This window comes from Eurosta solidaginis, chromosome 3 (genome assembly GCF_040869045.1).
Source record: "Eurosta solidaginis isolate ZX-2024a chromosome 3, ASM4086904v1, whole genome shotgun sequence".
Lineage (NCBI taxonomy): Eukaryota > Metazoa > Arthropoda > Insecta > Diptera > Tephritidae > Eurosta > Eurosta solidaginis.
In genome coordinates, this window is record NC_090321.1 from 2,960,716 (window position 1) to 2,977,630 (window position 16,915).

Consider the following 16,915-nt stretch of genomic DNA (forward strand, 5'->3'; position numbering starts at 1 on the left):
AAAATTGAGATAAATTAAACATCATTAACGTTAAGCGGCAAAAAATATGAAAAATGGCAATTTCAATAGAATTATTTTATAAAAGAGTATTAAAAGTGTATTATAGGGCGTCCACCCATACTGAGTATTGGAAAAAATAAAACTTCCTTTCGATTGTTGTGTTGAAATTTTGCCCTGAGCAATTGGCAGCAAACTCGATATGCATTTGAATGTTATTCAGGGACATCGCATAAAACGTTAAGAGCTACTATTTGATGATGTAAGATTTGTATGTATGTGTGAGTTTGATTGTTGTCGCCTCCAGCGCATAGACCATTAAACTGCTCATTTGGCTATATCACAACGCAGTGTGAGGGCTTTTTTCGTAAAAAATTTAAATTGGTAAGCAATTTGTATATTCCATTAAAAACGACGGCATTTGATCAGTAGTTGGGGTGCGTTGTTAACTTTGCAGTATGATAATGGCATCAAAATTATTTTTATTGAGTGTCATCCTAAAATATACATCTAGCAGCTAAGGGAGCCATCTGTGTCTCCTAACAAGATAACTTTGGATACCAGGTGCTGTGGTACCAAAAATACAAATTTTTGGAAGTAAAAAGACATAACGTGCTCAGTAATAACGCTCAACAGAGGTAATTAACTTTGATATTTCAAGGGCGAAGACCTCCCATACAAATAGGAAGGGAGGGCGGAGAGAGTGCGGAAAATGGAAATATTCGGCAATATGGGTTTAATCTGCCGCACCACCAAAAAAAAAAGTCAGATAAGAGTGCGTGGCTCCTTCCTTGCAAATATCGTTCTTCAGTGGTTAAAGGAGTGTGAGTGGAAGCGGGAATGAGAAGTGAATTAGTTGAAGGAGAGTAAAAGGGAATGTAAGAAGGGAGAGGGCGAAGAAGAGGTGGTAAGAGATTGTCCATGAGAACGGAAAGAAGGGTAGAGGAAGAAGTGGCGGAGGGTGGGGTAGCATATTCTGCCGGGTCTGCTAGTTTCATGTAAACACCAATTAAATAATTTTTTTTCATTTTAATTCTTACCTTAAACTGGCTATAAATCGTATCTCTCTCTGGTCAGCAAATTGATAAGGCTAAATACTATTGACAATTTGAACACGAGCAGCAGAGTAGCTTTTAAATTTTTAGCATCTTTTTTACCGCTATCCCTCACCGCTCGTTATTTGTTTCTATTGGATACTTCACAGACCAGTAACTTTCGAATATTTTTTCAAGCTCCTTCGGTTTTTCTGAATCTTTGTGCTCTTCCGTTTGCTTGAGTTCTCAATAAGCTTTACTTCTTTCGATAAACATCCTTTCTCAGTCACCCAAATATTTTTTTCGCAGCCTTATATCTTGATTAGATTTCAAAAATTTCCTGGTACTTCTAGCCTTAAACCTCGGAAGTAAAGAAGTGAAGCAAAAATTGCAGACGATAATTACGTAACATAATTTTAGGGGCTGCAAAATGGGAGTATTTGTATGTATTTGTTTATCTATATTTTCCGCCAAGGCTGGGAGAAAAGCTCGAAACATTATTTTTTGTTTTTCCTGAAATTTGTAACGGCAAGCTTGTTAGAGGCAATAATAAAAGCGTTATAGGTTCTTATTTCATATTGAGATCCCTGTGCGTCACATCTTCCACCAGCGTCCTTCTATGAACAGATTTAATTCTGACGAGTGAACAGAACTTTGGTTCCAATTTGAATTTTTTACTGTTATCACTTGTACCGCTAAATCAATAAGCTCTTTACAGTTTGAAAAGTCAATAAAGCATGAAAATATTTAAATTTAAGTCATGTATACATTTAGGCGTGGTAATCCAAAGTAAATTTTCTGCAAATCAACGTAAATTTTGGCACTAATCAAATAACAAAATCATTCCGTTCTTGTCCTTACGTCAGAGTGGACGTGCAGTGCCAACCTCGGCTCAACCATGATAGTTTCGGGCTTGAAGTGGTTGAGCCGGAAACTAAAATGGACCTGAAGGGTGGCACCTAAACTCCATTCTGGCGAATTGGCGGAGTTGAGACGTGCAATGGTTCCCAAACCTGGATTCAGAGAAAGTTTTTGCACTCCCAACAGGAAGTATTGCAATTTAAAATGGTGTGGCAACATATAACTGTGAAAGAAAAATTTAAGAAACGCGAACTTACTTACTTAATTGGCGCTTAACCGTCTAAACGGTTATGGCCGTCCAGAAACGCGAACTAGCGGAACAAATATAACTGAACGCAACGGGACAAAGGAAAACAGGCAACACGCCACTTATGGAAACTTAAACATACATATAGACATTAAAATAAGAGAAAAGTCTCGTAAATTAGTAAATTGAAACTACAATTATCAAAGCACACTAACAAATTGGCGTTGGCGTTTAAGCTTTCGAGCTGGCCAAATAATTCGAATCTTATTCGACCTTCATGCGGTATTATTATATACGCGCAATGAGCTAACTTAAATATAAAATAAAATTAAAGAAAAAAAAAAACTTTTTAAAAATAAGCTTTTATTATTTTGGTTAATAAAATTAACTAAAAAGTAAACAATAAATTGACTCTAAAGAAATATAACACTATATAAGTTCATTGTAAGCTTAAACGATAATTAGGCTTTTTCGTCTGCGACAAAAAAATTCTATATTGTACATAATTATATATTTTTAACATTAAAACTTTACACCTAAATTATTAAATCTTACAGTTTATATCACAGTCCTAATTGTTCTAATAAAAAACGTGTTAAATTTTGATGGTATAATTAAGAACATTTAGGATCTCATTTTCTTGCTATCGCAATGTAACACGCTTTTATTAGAACAATTAGGACTGTGATATAAACTGTAAGATTTAATAATTTAGGTGTAAAGTTTTAATGTTAAAAATATATAATTATGTACAATATAGAATTTTTTTGTCGCAGACGAAAAAGCCTAATTATCGTTTAAGCTTACAATGAACTTATAAAGTGTTATATTTCTTTAGAGTCAATTTATTGTTTACTTTTTAGTTAATTTTATTAACCAAAATAATAAAAGCTTATTTTTAAAAAGTTTTTTTTTCTTTAATTTTATTTTTTACTTTTTAGTTCGTTTTATTAACAAGTAATAGAAGCTTGTTCTTAGAAAAGCTTTAAATATAAGTATAGGGGGTGAAACAAAAACACATATATCAGTTACATCTGCGTATAATGCGTATTGGAATTTATTAGTACACATTTTATGCGCAGCAACTTCAGAGGTGTATTTAAAGTTTAAAGCATTGTAAATATAAGTATTGAAGTCATAAGCCTGGGCATTCGCGCAATTTTAGTGATGTAAATTGCATGGCGCCAGCGCCAATGCGGTGCCAGCTCAATGGTAGCTCATTGACGAAATTACTCCAAGCGAATTTTTGACGCTTCTTAGTAGTGAATGCGTAGTACATTTTACTTGCGCTATTGAGTGAAACGACTTTTGTGTGTCAGGCACGAGTTTGGTGTTATTGGCGCTACTGGCAATGATGACACTGAGCTGTTGACGGTAGCGCTGGTAGTTCAGATTTTGAATCAGAGAAAGAATTGATGACCCGTGTGAATTATTATGGCTTTGGCCGTGTAAATTATTATGGTGCATTCGTATATTTTAGATTTAATGCACAATTAATATTTGTGTGTTTGAGCGGCCAAATAATAACAGTAGTATTGCTAAAGTGCTGCTTAGTTGATGGAATGTCGCTAATTTCTTAGCGATGATCAGCAGATTGTCAATATTTCGTTCAACGGACGCGCGAAATTGCCACATCTGCTCAAATTTTCCAAGATTTTCCATTCTTGATTTAACTTAAGCTGTTATGCCATTATTTTTCAGCCAGCTTTTTTCAAATAGGTAATTTTTCCAAAAGCAAAATAAATTACAGAAAAGATTACAGAGATAAACAGCCTTAAAAATTCAGCTATGTTGGTTATACACAGAAATACAACAGAGGGTTGTGTCACCGCTTTTCGCAAGCGTTGAGATTCACCACGCGTGACACGTGATTCACCACGTCAAAATATCACAATCCACGGATAGGTACCGGTGGGTTTGTATGGGACTTAGGCTGTTATGCCAAAGTAAATACAAATCTTTACCGATAACTGTGTTATCGATTAATTTATCGAATTCTAAGAAAGTAATATTGCATTGTCATCGGAGTTACACATGTGTGCAAAATTTCAGCTCAATCGGACACCGGGAAGTGTATCAAATTTAACTTGCATGATTCCATTACAGACAACAAAAGTGAAACTAAATAAAAGCTTATAAAAAAAAAAAAACAAAATAACAAATATTGAGTTCGATTTTTAAATTTTGAGGTACGTTGTAAATTGATTTTTGGTCAAGATTTGCTTGGAACAGAGCAAAATGGAATTCTTCTTGACTACATTCTTAATAAAAACACTGAATGACTCATTCAAAGTCAAAACTTCAATGGGCTTAGAAGGACAGCAATGCGGGGGATATCAATACGCAAATTATATAGTTTTACCTACTTACATAAATATATTTATAACCATATCTGCTTATGTGACTTTCCTACTCTCCATTGTTTTAGTTCCGCAATATACGTCATCAATCCCTTACATTGCTGCTCCACAATTTCTACTCCCGTTTTCGATCAACATTGGTCTGGTCGGTGGTTGCCGCTATTTGAGTGTTTTGTTTGCTTTGTGTGGCATTTGTTTGCCGACTTGACTTTTATGGTGTCCATGAATTTATGGATGAGTTTGTGAATAGAGCTTGATTGTTGTTCGCAAATATTTGAGTCTCGTTACTTTTACTCATCAGCGCATTCATTTTTGGCTTCAACAATATTGTTTTGCTCTTCATCTTTCCTAGTTAACGTTGCACGATTTTTAACTTTATTTAGCTTGGGGACTTGCTGATGTGCAAATTCATTGGAACTTTTGCGTATTCTAATGAGGCCGACTATATGAATAAATAAGTTTAGAATACCATCTACTTGGCGGATTTCTTAAGGGCCCTTTTTGGGCAAGTCTTATCAACTTACTCTACTTTTACCTGTTCTTTGTCATCAAAAATTTGTTGAGGGCTTTTTACCCGTATATTATTTTTATCTAGCCGTGGACTTAGTTGGCTACAAAGTCAAGGCTCCTGAAGTGAAGAAACGAGAAAACTCGTTCATCTCTTATCAAGGTTAGTCCATATACATATAGTCTTCTTCTGATAGAATTGATCAGCTCTCTGAAAGCAGGAGTCAAATATACGGAATGCAGGAGCACAAGACTTCCACTATCGAAATTTGGGTCCCGGCTATTTTTGGGGTGCTTTAAGAGGCGTTGGTGATCCTCGGCCTTCAAAGGCTGTCACACTCGCCCTCTACAAGACAGTTCTCACCCCTTCTAAGGTGGAATTTTCTGCATCCACCGTTCTATCGCAAACATTTACGGACCTTAATTCACCGATATATTTTACGGATCTGCCCACGCCGGTAATTTTAGCATTTTCACCCACTCTCGGCTTCACCATTCACCTCTAGCATTTAACATTCATCACCCACAACCAATTTTTACCATCTCCTCACCCTTACGGCTGATTCACCATTCACCAATGACACAAGAAGCTTTGGAACTGTACACCGATTCCACCGTTACCCGACCGCTCATATTGCCATCATCTTGTGCAACTAGTAACAACACTCCGCCACTGTCTGCTTAAAATAACACCAACAAGTTGTGCATTCTTGAGTTAAGGAATCGGTACACGTAGTTGCCTCCGGCTAGGCTAAGTGAGTGCAGCCCCCAAACAAAATCTAACTCGGTAACATTCGGGAACTGTTTTTGTGATGTGTGATCTATAGCGTGGTCGTACCTTTCATATTTTGGAATTGATAAAAGCTAGATTTAGAACTCCCTAACAACAATTAAATCCCGATTGATTCAAATTTTCCACATCAGTATGGAAATTTCAGTACACTTAGTGCATTATCTTGACTCTGGACACAGCTCAAAGATCAGCTCCTGTAGTACTTACTGCAAGTCCCACTCTTTACACAAAATTAATCTCCTCACTTCCAAATGTTCTACTAAACATCCTTCATTACAATTACTCCCACAATTATTTCTCGCGCTGCTTCATTTAATTTCAATTTGTTCAAGCTGTTGCCCTTTGGCTCCGAATTCGTTAAAAAGCGTTTTCAATTTCATCTTTTTTTGATGCGTGTCTCATTTAATTTACTGCACGTGTCACTTGCGGCGTGAATTTATCGTCATTCGCCTGACTGATTGCCTCCAAAAAAACGTCAATGAACGTAAAATACAGTTAAAACGGCTAGAACCCGTTTTTCGCACATTATTTGTATATTGAACACCTAAAGGCATTCGCAGTACGCAGCTCATCTACCGGGATTCTCAACTCACTTTTCACTTGCAATGCGTATGAGTTTTTGGTGTTGTCTACCAAAAGAATCCATTTTTGTATGCAAATTACTGCAAGTATTTGCCCTCATTTCACAAATACCCAAAAAAGTCATTAAAGATTTGCTTTGTTTCGTTATAAAACATCAGCCAAAACTGGGCTGCATTTGTTTGGGCTTAGCCTTGTCGCATGAGTTGGGTTTAGTTCAGTACAGTTAAGTTGGATTCATGAACTCTTGTTTTCATAGAAAACTTTGTGTTTCGAATTTTTTGTTTTTTTTTTTTTTGTTTTTGTGGGGTAAGAGGAGGTGAGATAGTAGGGGATTTGTTGTATTTTTTGCATTTGTTTGTTGTTCCCTAAAAAGGGGTAAAGGCCGTTCAGCGACTTCGTCCAAAACTATATTACATTCCTTTTTGACTATTTATGCGTAAGTGTGCGTGCTTGTACATACATACATATGTGTCTGTCTATGTTTGGACGCATAATCGTTCGAGTTGATTCACTTCTTAATGAATTCAATTAACCCAACACTAATTGCCATTTAATATCATTTGACGACGTCTGTGAATATTCAGTGCCTTAGCCTAAATTAATTTTGATTTGAAAATGAGTAATTAAAATTTACTTGATTACTATGAAAAATTTTAAAATTTTGCCTCCTTATTGCATAAGTGATACTCAAATTAAATTAAGTTAGTTAAGTTAAATAAATTTGTTTGATGTGTAAACGTACATGCGTGCCGTTTGTAAATTGTAAATTGTAAGACTGCATAGATGCAATTAGACAGAACAAAAAGTCAGTGAGTGTACGGTAACCCAATCTGACCAACGAAAATTAAAATTTAAGGAAAGAAAGAGAGAAGACGATGAGAAGGAAAGTAATAGAAAAAGAAACAAAACTTGAAAAGGAAAAAAGAGCGGTACTTAAGTTTTGGGGAAACATTTTTCCATGTATCTTAGAGTTATTTCAACAAATTTTAGGCACCCACTCCATCTGTCAAATTTGACTGAGTTCCCCCAAGAGCTGAAATGTAAAACTTCTAAAACTTCCGAAGATGTGAGTATAAGCTCTTTTTACTTGTAATATAAACTTTATATTTGCATGTAAGAAATTCTTTAACTAAACTTTGATCAGAAATTTTGGCTTCCAGTTATAAATGGGTAGTTGGAACCGCCTATAAGGTCGGGGTATATGGTTGTTTCCAAGGTTACAAAATATACATTGTTAAAAGCGCTAAAATGCCCTTTTTCTGATGACATAAATTTTTGTTCGTAGACCAAACAGAAATACAGTTACAAGCCAATATATGAATCAAGCTATGAAAAACGGGTTTTTGGCGCCCAACTACAAAGGTATATTGGAAGTCCTAAGGACGTAGGGGTTTTTTGCTCACCTCTATCTATATATTGGGGTATAGCATTCGATAAAGTATGCCACTCATTACTTACTTACTTACTTAATTGGCGCTTAACCGTCTGAACGGTTATGGCCGTCCAACAAGGCGCGCCAGTCGCTTCTTCGCTCCGCCAACCGGCGCCAATTGGTCACACCAAGGGAGTTTAAATCGTTTTCCACCTGGTCCTTCTAACGGAGTGGGGGCCGCCCTCTACTTCTGCTTCCATAGGCGGGTTCCGATAGAAACACTTTCTTGGCCGGAGCATCATCTTTCATTCGCATAACATGTCCTAGCCAGCGCAGCCGCTGAGTTTTATTTCGCTGGACTATGTTGATGTCTGCGTATAGCTCGTACAGCTCATCATTAAATCTTCTTCGGTACTCGCCATCGCTAACGCGTGGAAGTCCATAAGTCTTTCGAAGAACTTTTCTCTTGAACACTTCCAAAGCCGCTTCATCTGCTGTTGTCATGGTCCATGCTTCTGCCCCATATAGCAGGACGGGTACGATAAGTGACTTGTAGAGTATGATTTTCGTTCGCCGAGAGAGGACTTTACTTTTCAATTGCCTACCTAGTCCAAAGTAGCATTTATTGGCAAGATTGATTCTTCGCTGGATTTCAGTGCTGATGTTGTTGCTAGTGTTGATGCTGGTTCCCAAACAAATTATGGCTGCCAACAGTAGCGTGGTTGCCAAGGCGCATATGCGCTGACTCTTTCCTCGATTACAGCAGGTACTTCGTTTTGTCCTCAATCACCATCAAACCCATCTTTACCGCTTCTTTTTCTAGTTTGGAGTAAGCAGAGCTAACAGCGCGGGTGTTTAGGCCGATGATATCAATGTCATCAGCATATGCCAGTTTTTGCACGCTTTTATAGTATATTGTTCCAGTGTGGTTAAGTTCTGCAGCTAGTATAATTTTCTCCAGCATCAAATTAAAGAAATCGCACGATAGGGGGTCACCCTGTCTGAAACCTCGTTTAGTTTCGAACGGCTCGGAGAGGTGCTTCCCAATTCTGACGGAGCTGATGGTGTTGCTCAACGTCATTTTGCACAGCCGTATAAGTTTTGCCGGGAAACCAAATTCAGACATAGCGGCATAAAGGCAGCTCTTTTTCGTGCTGTCGAGGGCGTCTTTAAAGTCGACAAAGAGGTGATGTGTGCCGATTCTTTTTTCACGGGTTTTTTCCAAGATTTGGCGCATTGTAAAAATCTGGTCGATGGTAGATTTACCAGGTCTGAAGCCGAACAGATAAGGTCCAATCAGCCGGTTCACGGTGTGCTTCAATCTTTCGCACAATACACTTGAAAGGACCTTATATGCGATTATATGCCACTCATTACTTGTCTATAAACTCCATATGCTTGGATTTCAACCTAGTCTCACTCGTTGGATTTCCTCCTATCTCTGTGGCAGAACACAAAGAGTAATCTTTAAAAATATGTTTTCTAGTATCATTAGTGTCACCTCTTGATATATGCTGATGATGGAAAACTTTTTAAGACTTACGCGTCGATTGAAGAACGTTGTTTACTTCAGACGGATTTAAATTGCTTAGCTGCTTGGTGCAATGTGAACCACATGCCGCTTAATCTTCATAAATGTAAATCTATGTGTTTTCGAGTAGGAGTTTACACCCAGCTTCTTATACAATTAACAATCAAAACCTTGAAAGTGTTAATGTTTTAGTAGACTTGGGAGTTACAATGAACTGCAAACTTAGCATCAACACTCATATAAGTGTCACTGTCAATAGAGCTAAAGGTGTCTTAGCATTTGTAAAAAGGTGCTCAGAAGAGTTTAGCGACCCCTACGTTACGAAAACACTCTTCACAACATTGGTTAGACCGATATTCGACTATGCTTCAATAGTATGGAATCCGTGTTATCAAGTCCATGCAGGCAGTCTCGAATCAATACAAAAACAATTTTTATTATTTGCCTTAAGAAATTTTCAATGGGATTCTTTATATACTCTTCCACCTTATACTTAAAACTCACAAAACAGGAATCCGTAAAAAAAATCCGAGGTATTCTAACTTCGATAGTGCAGGCACTCCGTGAGAGGACAAGCACATTTGCTTACGAAGCCACCAATATGTTTCTGTGCGGCGCTTGGAGTTCTCCACCTTAAATATTCTTCTCAGTTGAGCATCCATTCTTCATCACCATACCGACTGCCATTTACTTTTAAGGTTTTAGTAGTTTTTAAAGAAATTCAAACCGTGCAAGAAGAACGCCATTACAGTTCATATTAAGGGTTGATGTACAAAGTAACGATGCTGTGGGTGTCAATGACAGCTAACCGCATGCGAGTAAAAAGTCTGGGTGCACAAACGCATGTTTTATTGCTCTTGTATTGTCTTTTGTGAATTTCTTGTTCATTGATGTTATTTATTGTTCTTGTTTTTTTGTAATTTTTTTTTTTTTTTAATTTGCTTTGACTTTCAATTCACTTGACGGTTTAATCGCTGTCTGGTCTTTATTTATAGTACATAGCAAGACTATATGAAAGCACAAAACTCGACAATATGAGATTAACTACCATACGTATGTAAATTACATACAGTGAAATTCCTTATAACCGGACACTCACCGTCGCAGTGTTTTTGTCCGGCTAAGGGAGATGTCCGTTTATAAGGGATGAAGTCACAAAATATATACCACACATATAAAATATATTGTACATAGTTTATCTAAGAAATTTTTGAAAGTAAAGAATATTTGCATACTTTAGTATTACATATAAATACATATACATATGTCGATTAAGTACATTGTACATTGCACTCCTTATCTCCAGCCATGTTAGCACAGAACAAAATTGTGAGTCTTTCCTTTGATAGTTTACCGCACACGCATTTTTCGTATTTAAGAGCTAGGGTTTTGTCAGGTAAGGCACGAAAGAAAAAGCCACTTTCGTCTGCGTTGTAAATGTCTTGAGGGTTGTAACCGGTCAACAGAGATGATAGTTTTGTCGTAAACTGTTCAACACCATCCTGATTTACATCTGTAGCTTCACCAGATACGCATTTGAAAGCAAAATTATTCCTTATTCGCCACTTGTTTAACCATCCATCTGAAGCATTAAAATTAGGTACAACCAGTTCGCCCGCAATTTCCATTGCCTTTGCTTTCAAAATGGGACCAGAAATCGGAATGTTTTGACTTCTAGCCTTAGCGAGCCAATTAAAACACACCTTATCTATTTCAGAGCCGCCTGCTTTAAGAAAACTTCGCTTTTGATGAACATTAACTCCAGATTCCTATTTATAACGAAATTTATCTTCTTTTTATTGATTTCAGCAGCTTGTGTTTTGCCAATATTAAACCTTTCAAAGCAAAAGAAACGTGTACCTACTACCATTACATTTTTGGGCTCACTATACTTTACCTTTTTGCAACTCCACGTGCTGATAATTTATCTTTTTCGAAAACATTAATAATTTCCATTTTTTCTTTAATAGAAAGTACCTTCTTTTTCGGCGCCATATTAATACGAACTTTGAACGCAGCCATTCGCATGCAACTGACTTAAGGACGAATTAATGGTGACTTATAACCATAAAGCCATAACCAGATAAAACAGCTGATCGAACCTACCTTATGGAAATCAATGTAATCGATTAATGGTGCCATACCATAACGCTAACTCGCTTACATTGATTTCTTTAAGGCAGGTTCGATCAGCTGTTTTATCTGGTTATGGCTTTATGGTTATAAGTCACCATTAATTCGCCCTTTAACAAACTGAATGGAAAACTACCCTTAATTTGAAGCACACGGCTTGAATATGTGCATACATGTTAAAAGGGGAATCACCTATTTCATTTTTATAATAAACAACAAAGCTTGCTTGTGATATTTTTGAATTTTGTTCGGTTATGAGAAATTTTTTATGAAAATGGTTTGAAATACTTTGTCCGCGTCCGGTTATTAGAGTGTCCGTTTATTGGGATGATATTTGTATGAAAAAATGAATGAAAAACCTGTGTGCCCAAAATCTGTCCGGTTATTGGAGCTGTCCGGTTATAAGGACTGTCCGTAATGGGGGATTACACTGTATATGTATAAGTGCGTACGTTTGTAGCTACATTGATCAAATTTGTTAACCTTCTTTGGTTTCGAAACATAACAAGAAATCAGTATTTACGAAACTTCAATTCTTTTGCATGAGGCATAAAGCAGCTGCACTCAAATAAAATACTGGATTTTTTGCATTCACATATTTTTCATAGATTTTGTTTGACGTTTAAGTTGTTAGTACAAGGGAGAGGCGTCGTGGTTCGTGTGGGGTTTGTTATTATTTTTATTGTTGTCACACATACACACACGTGATACTGTCAAGATTTATTGCGCACATGCTCATGCAAAAGTAAATAAGATTTAGGATGTGAAAAAAATATGTTTTCTACTTAAATGTTTGCAGAATTTAATGTTGTTGAGTCTGGAAAACCAACCCCGCACTTACATAGAATGTTTATGCTATTGGATTATTTCAAGTTCTTGATTTTATGAAAGAAATAAAAAAAATTTTGATGGAGTTAATTTGGTTGACTAAATTTCTCTAAAAAGTTCTTTACTTTGAACCTCTGCTGCAGTGAAATAACTGGTGGAAATATGAGTCCACTGACAAAAAGATTCTCTACATGCTAAAGGTCGCAAACTATCGATAATCGCAATAATCGATAGCAGCCGAAAGTATTACTACTTATAATAGAAAAGATTATTGCAAGTTTTTTAGTGCAATTCTAAAATGAGAAGGATAGAAGCAAATGCTTTTATTGATATGCTGAAACAGTATTTGCTTAGAAGTTTTTTTTTTAATGTCTTTTACTCCATTTATCTCGTTCCTTGGCGGTGAAAGAACTCATTTAGTGAGAGTCCAAAGTATTCACCACGTAGTTTGGTCAGATAATGCCCATCAACAACTTAGTCGGTGTTTATCAATGTGGTTTTCGGTTCGAGCTCGCCAAGAAAGTCGGAGTTCACCGAGGAAGTCGGACTTAGTTACAGCAGATCTTAGCGGTACGCAGAATTTACAATGAATATCATATGTAAGGAACGAATTCGATGCTACCAAAAAATTTACACACATTAAGCCTGCAGTTGAACGATCTATACGCATCATGAATGAAAGTGAAATCCAATCTAGAATTAAACACTTTGTCCTTAATCTTATAGTTTACAATTTTTTAGGTTTTTCCGAAAATTCAATTAAGTTTTTAGAAAGCCAGAAAAAATAAGTTATCGACTTCCTATCGAAAGGTTATTAAAAAGTCACCAATTTGTTACGCCAAAGTTATTAAATTTTTTTCAACATGTTACCGGTTGATTATCAAAAAGTTATCGATATGTCATAAAAATGTTCAATCAATTTTTTTATCGAAGGGTTGTCGATTTGTTATCGAAAAAATTACGATTTTCTATGAAAAGTTTTTGATTTGTTATCAAGAATTTATCGTTTTGTATATTTGTTGACGAAAATTTATCGGATTGTTATGATATAGATACCGATGAATCTTCAACATAAAACCGATCCTTTAACAAGGGGAAAGGAAACCAATAAGACGCCGATGACTCGTTGATAAGAAGCCGGTAATTAACCGATAGATCAACGAGTAATTCGCTATCGATGATAAGCCAAGCGGTATCACTTGTTACTGATAAGAAGCCTGAAAGCCTGAAAAGCCTGTTGTGCTTCAACACCAATACTTGGGCAAGGTCGAGTTAATTGAAAAAAACATTAGTTTTCTAGACGTTCATCCGTATGTTGTCACATCGAACTTCACTAGTACTTTGTTCTCGTGCCTTTTTTTATTTTTCATATTAAAAAAAAAAACATTTTAACCTACCTATTTTAAATCGAACTAAAATCACCTTTGTGCGCCCTTATTCCCTGAACTCTCGTTGGGCATGGTTGCATGAGTGCTGCTTATTGTACAAAAATCCATTAAAACTAGCTTCTGTTGATTGGCAGTTGCGTAGATATGAGACGAATTTTTAATGCTGCATCAGCTGGAAAATCAACAGAAACACACAAACACACAAAGAGCGCTATATACCCCGCAAAAATTGGCATACGCGGTTGTTAGCAATAAGTAATACGACGACAGCGCTGCTTACTGTGCTGATGGATAAACTTTATGATAAGAAAAATATTATACATCATAAGTTTTATGACTGTTAATTTCAGCAATATTTTTACATATAAGAGTGAGAGCGCTCTGCCCATGCATTATACGTCAAGTATTGTTATGAAGTGAATGACTAAAATGAATAAGACTTATGATAATACCTAATCAAAGCATAAACCATATTTTAATCATAGTAACTCAGGAATGAAGGAGCTCATTAATGACATACATACATATATGAACTAGTGACAATACATACTCATTTTTATCATATTGTGGTGAATGTTGACATCACTAGGCTGTTAGCAAATAATCACGCAACAATAAAAACATGAAGCAGCCACTCGTATATACATGTACACATTAAAGCTAGCAACACTTATGTACAAGGCAACGAAGCGATCTCTCACACATCAGCCGTGGTTATCAGCCGAAGTAGTTACTCAGACATACACACGCGTGTGGCTATAAACTACAAATATGCATGCACTCATATAACTAATTACCAAGCAGGAGATACAAGAGTTTTAGAAAGTGAAACGTCTAAACCTTTGGAGAAATATGCTAACGAAGCAACGGATAGTATAAAAGCAGCGCAAGCTGAACAATCTGTAATCAGTTTTGATTTAAACACGCTATTGTTTAGTTTAGCGATTCGAACCTTAGCAGAAGATTTCAAATAAGCGGAATATACCCGAAATTCGTTACAGTATTACGTTATACCGCTCCTGATTGTTCCGTAAACATAAAATAGTGTTGTTGTACTCGCCTTAAGGTCTTAAAATAATGCCCTGTGTACGCCTCATATAAGTTGTGTTTTTTTCCTTGTATATATATATGCACTTAAACTTTATCTACACTTATGAAATTGTTGCTCATAAAATTATTACTAAAAAGTGTGTGTCTCCACTAGTCTCAACTTTAAATTTTGGTTTGCGTTATACAATATGCTCGAAAGGGTTTGTGTCTTCACTATTTCTCCATACACTACTACTATGTGTTATTGTCGATGACTTTTTTAAGTTGCAAATATAGATATATATACATGTAAAAAAACACGGCTATGCATTATAACCCAATATTCAAACTGTTATCCATAAGAGAAACCTTATGCCTAATAACGTAAGGAATATTCTAAACAACTCAAAATCCTACGACATCTAAGGCCACATAGTTAAAGCTCTTTGGTGAAATCAAATACATTTTTTGGTGGGATTTGGCAATTTATAAAAATCATTCGCCTACATAAGAAGGTGCGCTGTACGTAAATATGTACTTTTTATAAATATTTGTCATCAGTGTGGAGGACATACACGAATACGTAGAGTAGACAACCCAGCTTTGGTCAGAGGATAAAAGAAAAGAAGATATTCGGTTGGACAAATATTGCAATGCAATTATTTGTATATACGAAAAATGTGCGGAAAATTACAAATGATAATAACATATGATAGCTACACACACCTACATTCATGTATGTACATAGATCGACGATGCTTTATTCTTCATATGCCGTTGGCACTTGAGTTATTTGAATAACGTGCATATTTTTTAAACCACATACATAACCACATCTTAACATATATGTATATATAAATTTCGTTCACGTTGTTTGCCGGCAATATACTCCTAAGCTACAAAACCGATTTCAGTAAAATTTGCACAACGTGTGCAGTTTGACCCAAATTGAAAGATAGGATAGTGTTCCTGTGAAGTTTCTTTCCGGGAAGTGGGCCAGGGACCGATCAATTCGAACAATTTCTATTCACGTTCGATTTGCCCGAAATTTGGTATATAGGCAGCCCTTTGCCTAGGACTGGGACTGGAACTGGAACTGGGGCTGGGACTGGGAAAAAGAGATGGAGAAGAACTAGAGAGAAAAGAAAAGATGGAAGGGGAAAGAGATAGAGTTAGACGAAGATAGAAAGGTATGGATATATGGAGCGAAAAAGAAGTGAGGGAAAAGACGGAGATGGAGAAAGAGACGCAGAAAAAGAGGGAAGAGTGATTAATAAGATAGGGAAAGGGGGAGAGAGGGGAAGGGATATTAAGAATTAAAAACTGCTTAAAATTAATGCAGATAGAACAAAGCTAGGGCAGAGCAACGTATGCCGGGTCTGGTAGTATATGTTTATAATAAATATACAAACAAGCATAAGCACCTACCCTGTAGAAAAAATCTGTAGTCTTGAACCTTGAATTTCCAATTCAATTCAAAATTCTTATTAGATCCCTGAAAGAAAAATTCGCGCTAGTAGTAAACATATCTTTTTCTTTCCGTGGTAGTCGGGATAGCACCGAAAGCTGCTAATAAAGGATCGCATCGCATTCGTATACGACAAAGGACATTACTAGCGGCAACTCTATAGAGGGTCGCTGATATAGGTAGGCCAATTTTCAAAATCGATCACTAAATAGTCCTTTAATGCGGATATTTTCTACTGTCAAGTCACATACAAATCTCACTTAAATCTTTTCTAATTATCTTCTGAATTCACCAAATAAGCAAACACAAATTAGTATTTTTATCGCTCACATGCGAAAATCATAAAATTAATAACCATTTATGGCCTTATTTGTTTGACTAAATAAGTTAGTTACTTTTGCCACGTAACAAACATACATATGTTTTGGCAAATAATGGAACAAAAAAAAAAAAACAACAACAGAAGGTCAGCATAATAATGAATAGCAACCAAATTTTTATTATTAGCCAAAAAAGCGTTGAGAAAAGACGACAATTTGGGGAAAAAATTGGGAAATGGAGGAATGAGTCTGTTTGTGTAAATGTGCTTTCATGTTAGTTTTATAGCCATACTCAGCTACAAAGGACTAGTTAGAAACAAAATAAAGATACGAGATATATGCCTTAGTGATCCGATCCGTTTGGTTGCGAAAAATATCTAATCGGACTTCAAAATATACCCACTCATCAAACCCATAAAAATATCTTAAAAATTTAGGGGCTAATTTGCCTTCAAATAGACAGAC

General features: G+C 36.1%; 1 protein-coding gene and 1 pseudogene across 12 annotated transcripts in view; one reads left to right on the top strand and one right to left on the bottom strand.

Annotated features, from left to right (window-relative positions):
* The window catches only part of LOC137244119 (tigger transposable element-derived protein 6-like), a 29,216-nt pseudogene extending 17,904 nt beyond the window's left edge, over positions 1 to 11,312 (bottom strand).
* The window catches only part of unc-104 (kinesin family member unc-104), a 104,609-nt gene that overhangs the window by 41,936 nt on the left and 45,758 nt on the right, over positions 1 to 16,915 (top strand). The window lies entirely within an intron of this gene.